The sequence below is a fragment of the Phlebotomus papatasi genome, chromosome 1, assembly GCF_024763615.1.
Source record: "Phlebotomus papatasi isolate M1 chromosome 1, Ppap_2.1, whole genome shotgun sequence".
Classification (NCBI taxonomy): Eukaryota; Metazoa; Arthropoda; class Insecta; order Diptera; family Psychodidae; genus Phlebotomus; species Phlebotomus papatasi.
The window spans coordinates 80,353,059-80,363,838 of NC_077222.1; the positions used below are offsets into that span (position 1 = coordinate 80,353,059).

At 34.7% G+C, this 10,780-nt stretch overlaps 1 long non-coding RNA gene across 2 annotated transcripts; it reads left to right on the forward strand.

The window, feature by feature from the left end:
• The first annotated feature begins 8,870 nt into the window (after window positions 1-8,870).
• Window positions 8,871-10,333, forward strand: LOC129810309 (uncharacterized). 2 transcript variants are annotated; one of them, XR_008752715.1, is made up of 3 exons: window positions 9,351-9,428; window positions 9,534-9,880; window positions 10,007-10,333. It is a non-coding gene; the product is annotated as an uncharacterized LOC129810309 (long non-coding RNA). The 2 variants fall into 2 exon arrangements; XR_008752716.1 differs by having other exon boundaries at window positions 8,871-9,880.
• The last annotated feature ends 447 nt before the right edge of the window (window positions 10,334-10,780 follow it).

The window sequence follows — 10,780 nt, forward strand, 5'->3', positions numbered from 1 at the left end:
TAAAGCAAAATCGAAGAAGAAATAGCCATATACATGACAAGAAAGTGTAAGGGCCTTGACAGACCTGAGGATTGGCCGAGAGACGGCTTAGCGTAATTATATTAGAAATAATGGTCAAACTACATTTCCATCATTTTCCACTAAGTCGTCTCTCGCCTTAAGTTGTAAGTGTGTCTAGGGTATAATATCACCTGTTCCGGAGGACGCCCTCGCCTGAAAGACAAAATTTTCTTGTTTCTCTAACCACGAATATAATTCTTATTCCTTGAATCCTTCAAGATGATTCCCAGGGCGTTCCAGGGAGAAAGTATAGAGAAGACCTAATATTCAAATTCGTTTCTACAACTTCCACTTGAAAGTTAGTATATTTTCACGTACAACGTGTGTATCCGATATATCTACACATTTTCTTAAATTAAGTTCATCCTCTGTCAATTTAAATTTAATTTTATTGAATGGGATTTCCCATAAAAAAAATACCTGTACATGTACATCTTAGTAAAAAAAAGTTTCCGAATAAAGTAATATGTAAATATCCTCTGGAAAAAAACATCCGAGAAAACTAAATAGAAGGTCTTTAGAAAAATTCTCATCACGTGGAGATTTAAGAAAAGGGTTGATGTGAGCAAGCACAATTCATCATTCCGCTGAGAAAACCAAACTGCTGAAAGACTCTCGGGGGTTTCTTTATAATTAACTTAAGTGCTTCGCAAAAATAACCAACACCCCAAAACATTTTTAGTCCCCCGCCAATGCCACACAGTTAAAATTAATAGGAAGAAGCTTTTCTTTGTTTATGTAATTTTATATTTGAACCCTCGAGGTAAAATTTTCACCTGTGAAGAAAGTTGATTTGTCTGCAAAACTAAATTAATTAAAAAGTAAAAATACCCACGAGGCTGGTTTTTGGAAGATTCGGCAGCCGTCCTACATAAAAGCAAACAAGTAGATCTATTCTGTATTAACCAAAGTGAGAGGGAGAGAATTCATGATGGAAAAGTTTAATTTTCACTCCAATGTTTTCCAAGGATGCGAAATTATTCCATTTTAGAAAGTTTAACATATACAGTAACCTTCCGTATATTGTTTTGCCACCTGTATTGTGTAAGAAGAGAAATGTCGAATAATTTTGAGAATCCCAATGAAATTTCCAAATTCTTAAATGGAAAATTTATCATTTGGTATTCAAATTTTCCTGCTAGTTGATGTAATACAATTTCCTGACACTGTGCCATAGTTCTTACTTGTAAATCGAGTTTCTTTTTACCCTTGCATACCTTGCATACGAAAATCTCTGTCACATATTTGCACCAAACTGCTTGAAATTATGAGCTTCTCATATGTGATACCATAAAGCCCAAAAGTAAGAATATTGTTTTACATTCGCGTCTCAGAAATATACAACCTCCATTACATCTGCAGACGATAAATGACGAATGAGAAAGACCAAGTTCCATAGAGAAATTTATGACGATGCTCTCGTTAGTGGTTGTAAAAAGCACAGCAAAGTACTTGGGAAAGGAGCACTTTGAAAACGTAAACCAATTTGCCCGACAAACTTCTCCATTTACAAATAAAAATGCTAAAATTCATCGTAAAACTTAGATATACTTTTTTTTATTTTTTATCATCTCATATGTAGATATATTTTTAAAAAAAATGCATAATTTGGGACATGATCAAAAATTCAGGGAAAGTATGCACAAGAGCATAAATTTTCTTGCATTTTACTCCACTTTTGAACTTTTACAAACAAATTGATGTGAGTGCCAGTGAATCTTTCTCACAAGGATATACATTTTACAGTGATACCGGATGAAAAGGATTGGTGCTGACTTTTTCCAAAAAGTGATTTACCTCACATCCTGCCAAACCAAGACAGAAATGTGTCATGTGAAACATTGGGCAGGATTGGTTTGAGAATGAAGAGAACCATAAATAAAATTTACTGCTTATAAGCCGTATATAGGCAAAGAAGAGGATTCGCATACGCACAATTTTCCAGAGGAAATTTCCCCATCAGATGCTCTACCTCCATTTCAGCCAGTAACATTCCGTATGAATGAATGAAAAACAAATATTAAATTGTATTAAAATGCCGAAAATTACAGTCTCATTTGCATTCTATGAAATAATATAAATTTCACAGAGCTTTTTTACGATTCAGCTGCTGGTGTATTCGATATGTTCTGGATTTATTCTACAGATTTTATACCCTTTTTTTATCTTTACAATAAATCCCCAATAAGTCCCTTTCCTCCTATTTCTTGTCTCTCAAAATCTATTCTAGTTGTATTTCACAAGATCTACTTATTTGTCTACTGAAGCCTCATTCACAAGACTGCCAAAGAATAAGATGTATATTCGCGATGGCTTAAGCTCTCAATCCACTTCATTTTCTTGCTGTATGCCTCATTCTCGCGAAGGTCTCTCTGGAAGATCTGATATGTAGGGAAAAGCCCACCACAACGTGCAATGACTGTGACATATGTCTTCTCAGTAAACACAATTTTGTGCGCGCATAACGAGGTTTCCCTGGGAAACACAAAATCTCTAACACTCCGCCAATGCTGGGATTTATGACAAAATGAAATCAAGACGAGTATGGAAAATAAAATACATTTAACCGTAATAAGGTACACAAAAATCCTCCAACCCCATACTCATCTAATGTCAGGAATGTGAAATGAACAACACCGCAAGGTATAAATCTTACCCATGTGCTTGTACATTTCCATACACATCAAATTATAAGATAAAAATACCTCAGATCTTTTGTGAGTTAAATTTCGTTAAACTGAAGATTTATAAATATATTATGTAGCTAGTACTTGTCTTCATTCCTTCCAGAAAACCATATGCACAAGTCGCAAATTTACACCGTTTTTTTTTATCAGAAATCCACGTGTAAGATAATTTTCCCCGCTTACCCAATTTTATTTCTGTTTCAATTCTAATTCTTTTCTCGTTTCTAAATACACATATAAAAGAAACTGGAGAAAAATTATCCTTGAAATCAAATTTTTATTTGCACATGTGAAAACTAGAATTATAAATGATGAATATTTCAGTGAATATGGGGAGTGTAAGATTGTTCCTATACGTTGATTGAATAACGTAGGGTAAGTGTACCAAATTCCGGCCAGCTTGCAATTTCGGCCACATTTTTGGTTCCTTGAATTTCCATGAATTTTTGTTTTTTGCATACTCTAGAGATTATATATAATGCAAAAAAAAACAAAAAATGTCGCTTCGACGAACAAAATGATCTGAAAAAGACATTGGAAGAATTCCGGAAGGGCAAGGAACTATGAGAATGAAGGTGGCCGGAATAGGCCACCAATGCCATGTCTACATTTTTATTCATTTTAAAATGTATTAAGAATGATTTTAGAGAAAATAAAGACGATAAACTACCTACAAGGTTCCAAGCAACACTCTTTATAATAAATCAACAAAACAAATTGTATTAAAATATTACATTTCGAATTCGAACTTGAGGCTTTGGCGTTTGCATGCAACTATGCCGAAATTTGGCACACTTACCCTATTTCTTAAATTGCTTTCTAAAGAAAACTAGAATATCCCATTAACTAACTCAAACTCTTGCTAAGTTAATCCTGAAGCGATGCAGAAGAAGATTGCCTTTTGAATTAGAAATAATTATCAGATCATAACTAATTTATGAAAAAATCACAGTGTTTACAACTACCCCTATTTACTACTGCCCCAGTTTCCCCTAATCTAGAAATCTGTTAAAATTTGTCAGGAATTAAAACACCTTTCCAATGAACCAAAACTTGCCAAAACCCCCAAAACCGATTGAGTTTTTCAACCATGAGAGACTTGGACGAAATGTTAGCCTAGGTATCCTCAAAAAAAAAGCACATGAATCAGAGAATTCAAAAGAACATGATGTCCATTTTAAAGAGTTTACGGAATTTTCGTATTTTACATTTCGTGATTTACATGTTCGTTTTGCATATTTCTTATTGTGGAAACTTCGTATTTTAGGATATTTCGTATTTTACCATTTCGTATTTTGCATTTTGTCTTTTATACAGTTTCTATAGAAATTGAACATTTCGTCTGTGCCATACACTTCACAAAACCACATCAACCAATAAAATAATAAAATTGTAGTTTTACAAAGTCAAGGGTGCTGCTATACGCGACAGCTCTGAGTAGAACCTCAAGCTCTAATTATTTATCAGTATCGCCTGTTTGGGACAAAGGGAAATTTTCTGTGCTTTGGGAACTTTTCAGTATCGCCTGTTTGGGGCAAAGGAAAATTTTCTGTGTTTTGGGAAGTCGCTCTTGACCTGGAAAAACTGCAATTTTATTGGTTGATATGCTTGTGAAATATATGGCAGATTAAATGTGAAATACGAAATGATAAAATACGAAATATCCTAAAAGGGACAGATAATCCTAACCGGCTTATGTAGGTGAGATTCTTAACGTGAGCTAACTCGGAGTGCATGCAAATTCGATTTAGAGCTGAAGTTGGGAGACGCCATTCAGTTATCTTGAATCACATTCGTGAAATTATACAAATTTTGTATTTAAACCAAAATATCAAGGATTTGGATGAACTGATAGAAAAGTGATATATGGATGAAATGTAGACCAGAATGTTCTCTATAATTTTCCCATAGAACATGATCTCATCGATTACTCAGAAGCCAAGATAAGCGAGGTTTTTTGTTTCTTAACTCGTTTTTTCATCCAGAGTGCCCCAAGTAGTCATTTGTTGAGCTTCAACTATTTCAAAGAATTGTTGTATTTTGTGGGACTTTCCATTTAAAACCCTATTTTAAGTGTCTTGGTGGAGTAGAGGCAGTCAAATTGGCATCTGAGTGATTTCAAAGCGTTTTTATGGGAAAAATCATTTTTTTCACACTTAAACGGCAAAATCGGAGTGATAGCGTAGTCTGAGCGGAAAATGATGTATGGACGAAATGTAGAGACAAATGTGTTCTACAATTGTGTCGAAGTAATCATCAAAATCGGTTTAGCGACAGTCGAGATAATTGAGGTTATGTGATATTGAAATTGGTTTTTCGACTGTGGCGCCCCTGGTGTTGGTCCCACGAAGTTCAAATATTCTAGAAAGTTGTAGCATTTGGTGAGATCTTTCGTTTAAGCCCTCATTCATCAAAATCGGTCACATAGAACCGGAGATATGATTTTTTGAATTTTGTGAACTTTGACCCCTCATATCTCCGGTTCTGTTTTAACCACAGCGCGCATACGCACCATTTTGGAAACGTCCTAGACTGGACTACAACATACTAAAATTTCATTAACTTGCACAATGCCGTTTTTGAGAAAAGTGACTTTGAATTTCGATGAATTTTGACGCTATCACAGCGCCACCTGTGGTGACTTTTTGAACTTCCATCTGAAAGTGCTCATCGAGACGAAACCAAAAAGGTAAAATTTAGGTCGCTATGTTAATTAGAACCGGAGATAGAGGCCGGTCAATGTTCGAACTTTGACCCCTTATAGCTCGGGTCAGGGGTTATGGATCGACTTAAGGTTTTTTTTGTTTGATAGGTATAATCAACGGCTACAACATACTAAATTTTCAGCCCGATGCACAATGGAATTTTTGAGTTATTTAACTTTTAAGATTTAAAAATTTTCTTTTTAAAAAAAGCGCCCCTAGCGGTGGTTTTATGAACTTGCGATGTTAGAAGGGGAAGTGGCATTTCACGAGAGCTTTCCAAAAAGCCCTCACTTTTTAAATTCTGACAATTAGAACCGGAGTTATGGCCATTTTAAGAAATTTTTTTTGGACCCTTATAGCTCGGGTCAGGGGGGTCGGGGGACCTTAAGTTTGGTATTGATGGAAAGCTCTAAGGCCCAGCTATAACATACTAAAATTTGAGTCCGCTGAATGCCATAGGGGCGGAGCTATTGAGAAAACAAAAAAAGGGGGGTCTTCAAAATGGCGGAAGGAGGGGTGGGGGGTGGGGGGTCTATGCACCAAGTTGCAATTTTCACCCGATATATAACCTTTGCCGAAAACCGCAAGTCGATATCTTTTTTAGTTTAGGAGCTATTAAGCTCCAAAGAGCGGCCGGCCGGCCGGCCGGCCGGGAACGTAACTTAGCCACATATATATTCGGAATCAGGAAGTGGCGAAACACATTTTGGCCAAATTTGAGGTCGATCGGACGACATGAAATTTTGTTAGGATTATAGTAGGTGAGATTTTGTTAAGAATCTCACCTAATACGACTGAGAGAGAAATCCGAAAAAGTTAAAATAACATTCCGGAAATGTTTATTTTACCCTGCAGTATTGATCCGAAATCGGTGTAAATATTATGCTTTTTAAGTGTATTAGGGGTTAAAGTTACCCTTTTTCATGTTAATTTTACCCTTAAAAAGGTGTAAAATTAACATAAAAAAATGTTGATATATTATTACATCTAAAAAGTGTTAAAATTATGAAAAAAAAGTTAATCGCACCCTTTTTTTTCTCAGTGGAAGTTTCCGCAATACGAAATGTGCAATATGAACATGTAAAATACGAAGTTTTCAAATCCCGTTTTAAAGATACCACAAAACATATTTGTTTAAAAGATTAAAAAAGTATACCATCGTATTTTTAATTCGCAGAGCTAGTAGGGGGAAGTGGGGCACCTTTGTAATTGAGATTTTTCACCCTATGTTGAAGTGGAACTGAGCCGTATTATCATAATGTAATTTAGCTTCTCAATCTGTTTGTGCAACTAAATTATATCACGATAAGGCTCAATTTTATTTAAAAATAAGAGAAAAATCCCAATTTCAAAGGTACCCCACTCTCAAAGGTGCCCCACTTCCGCCTAAGTCTTTAATTTTTGTGGATAGGAAAATTCTTTTATGTGGTCTCCGATCGAGAAACCACACCGAGGTTGTTATAGACCATTTACGGGGCCAGTTTAATACCACTTTCAATCGTATCAATCAAATGAGGCGAAATGGGGATAAGGTCACAATTAGAATAACAATTTAGAAATTACAATTTCAATTAATTGTGGGTGCTAGTTGTTGAGGGAGTTAGGGCAACAGAAACAAGCATAATGAGGATTGAGTATTATAGCTTAGTCAAGAAGGTACGTGTTGTTGACACTTGGACTCTTAGTAAGATAAATAGCAAGTTTAAAATTCGTGCATAGTTATTATCAGGGATTCTGAAATTAGGAGGAGGGATACGAAGAGTTAATGTACAACACAATGGTAAAGAAATGATAAGAAGAAATCATCGCGTTCAGTGTCCAGTTATCATTTCACCGCTTATGTAAATCTTTTCAATTTGAGATGATTTTACTATAAGAAGTAATAGGTAAACAGCTAATCCTCAAGTTTGCACAGCCCCTAAGGTAGAGAGTGTGGGGTAAAAATGTAGATTATATTAATAATGCAATGGTCGACTTATATAGGGGGAGTCCCGCCAATACTCAATAATAAACCTTCACTTGTGTGCCAGCTTCAATGGCTATATTCACTAAACATTGTCCCATTACTGATGCATACAGTAGAGTCCCTCAAATTTGAACGCATCACAGTAAAAAAAATTTAGCTACTTTACCATGATTTTCATTGTAAATTTTACATAAACATGTAATCATGTGTACTGATACACATTTGTGTAATTTGTACATATTTTGTTTTAAAACTGTGTAATATGAAATTTGTACACGTTTTATCTGAAAATTGTGTAATTTTACACGAAATATGTAAGAAAATGGACGCAATTATGTAATCATTCTCGGTTGATTACACAATTTACCATTACATAAAATTTAAATTACACATTTTCAGATTACACGTTTTACTGGAAAACATATTTATGTAACTTTACAAGTATAATCGTGGTAAAAAGCAAACAAACGATTATCCTTGAAATCTTTTTTTACTGTGTTAGGAGTATAATCCAGCGAGCACCAAACGTTAACCGATTTCAGTTTAACTGAAAATATAATGTATTTTCATCTGAATTCTGATAACCTTAAAACGACATTCGCGAGACAGTACCATTTCCATATATTTGGTTAGCACCTTTTGTTGGAGAAGTGCTGACCGGTCAGCATATTTTTGCTGATTGACTCAGCAAAAATATGCTGAAAGCCCAACCTTTTTCAAGTAACTGTGCTCGCTGGGAAATGACATTTCTCACTTCCCATATTCGAACGATCAGTTGCCCGTACTTTCCCACAAACTTCCATGGTGATGTACACTCAACTCTTCGTTATCCAGCACTTCGATATCCGGGTGACAGCTGCCAGACACTGGCGATTGATATATTCAAAATTATTTTCACTAAACATGAAGTTTGTCCAGAGTGAATTAAAGTATTATTAACATTGTATCGAAGTTTTTAATACATAATTGTGATAAAAAATGAAACATAAGCACACCATGAAGAAAATTCTCTTTTTCTTTGTCAGACAGAAAATAAATTCACACTGCACAAAATAGAAAAACCGTTGATCATTCAAAAAACCTAAATGTCATTTTGTGCCCCGGTCAGCCGGATATCGAAGAGTCTACTGTATTTCCTTTTCGTCTTATACGATTACATTACATGAGTAAATATTCAGGAAGCTGCAGAAAAATATGATTCTCAGTCATCCATAACACGATGTTTTTTTAAGATAATCACTAATTTAACATTTTTAATTTAACCGTCATCGTTCAAATTTAAGAGACTCTACTGTACAATGACGCAATTCTCCTGTTAATACATTCGGCTTCCGTGTCTCAAATACCCCAAAACTCAGAATACCATTGTGCTGCAACAGAATAACTTCGATATGAATATATCCGGATTTTTGATGCTTAAAGTATGAGCTATAAAATGCTCCCACATGCTTACACTGAAAAAAATATCGGCACCCTCCCGGGTAATATGGTTATACCAGCAAAAAGTTCCCATACATTAGTGGGACTTTTAACGTCAAGCGATATTGAAATCACCTGAAACGGCTAAATTTTTACTACAGCTGCCAAAATCAAAAATTTTTCTGCTTGTGAAACACATAACCCCAGTCGACAAAGTAATTTTGATTTCCCTGGTATATTAAAAGGACTCTGAACGTCAAAAAATGTCGATTTGGTTTTACCGGTAATAAAATTATCCTTTCTGGGTTAACTATTTAACCTCATGGGGATATTATGCATTTAGGGTATAATATTATGCTTCCTGGGTAAAGTATTTGACTCAAAATGAAAAATATGTATGGTTCTCTCTTTCACACAAAACAAATAACAGTTGTCTCTTTCATTTTTTCACGGTCATGCGATGCGTCATTTTTATGAGGCGTCAGTTCTAATTTGACATGTAAATTGTGCAGAGTGAATTTCGTGAAGTGAACTTTTTAAAGAATTTTCTCGGGAAATTGTAATTCTTAGACTTTTATAAGAAGTTCGAAGGTAAGTTAATATACCATTATACAACCTTCTGGTAAAAATTCCATGGAATCCACGCGAAATCAACAAAAAAAACTTATGACATTTTTCTCTTTCTATTCTTTCTAGAGAACTGTACTATTTCCAGGAATGTTTTCAGTGGATTATCTACGATGGATTAAAAGCAATGATCGAAGAAATCATTTACGAAGACTTATTCTCAACGAAGTTGCGAGCTTTGAAAGAGTCAAAGATTTCATTCTGGAGATGGTCACATAACCTTAAGACGTCAAACTACTTTATTTGCTTCTTTTTCTTGACCTGCAAGCCTGGCCAATCCCTGCTACCAATCGTTCTTGCCTAAAAGTGTTCACATCTGACTTTAAACTTTTCGTACAAATACCGAAGGAACCAAGAGAAAACGTAATTTGTGACCAAATCAGGAATTGGTTTATGCACTCATCATTTATTAAAAGGTAAGGATTACTTAAGCAGATACCCCAATTAAGAGGTCCCCTATTTCCCCTTATTATCTAATATCCCTTAGAGTAGTCCTAGCTTGATTTTTTTTCTCATTTTAAGACAATCGCTTTTTTTTGCAGGAAGTAACCAAACACTTCTCGAAATGAGACAAATAACCCATTTTGGAATTCGTCAGCACAAAAGAGTTGAACTTTTTGGGATTCTACGTTGCAATGACGAGGCCGTTGCCAAAAACAAAGCGTGTTGGTCCGGTGAGTCCGGTGATTAACGTGTAGAGAATTAGATTTGAAGGGAAACATCGAGTTGTAACAAATACGACTGTAAGTTGTTATGCCCGTCTTAATATTTGCTAAACTATTACAAAATCGTTATTTAATTTAAAATTCGCATTCGAAACAAAAACCTTTTGAAAAGGAAATGAAAATAAATACGGACCTTTTACAAAACTATAGAGTAAATTAAATTCAAATTTCTTACATGAACACAGATGATTTAAAAAATCCAATAATGAGATTTTAATATTTTAGTATATAGATAAATATTAAACGAAATATTTTGATGAAAGGGCTAATGCCTATGTATTGAAAAAAAGAATAGAATGAGAACAGAGGATTAGGTGTTAAAAACATAAGTGAAATGTATAACAACACTCCTTGGAAATTACAAGTGGCCAACTCATTCTGAGCCATTTTTCAGCAGGACGGTGTGAAGGATTATTTTTTTGTAAATAATTAACTCTAATTAATATCTGAACAAAAACAATGTATTTCTTTTCAATTCATCGAAGCATTAAGTGAGTTAGATTCTTGTAATTTCCAGAGAGCGGTAATAACTATGAGATTTATTTAGTTTGACACAACAATAATATGTAAATATTTACTGGATGTATTTGA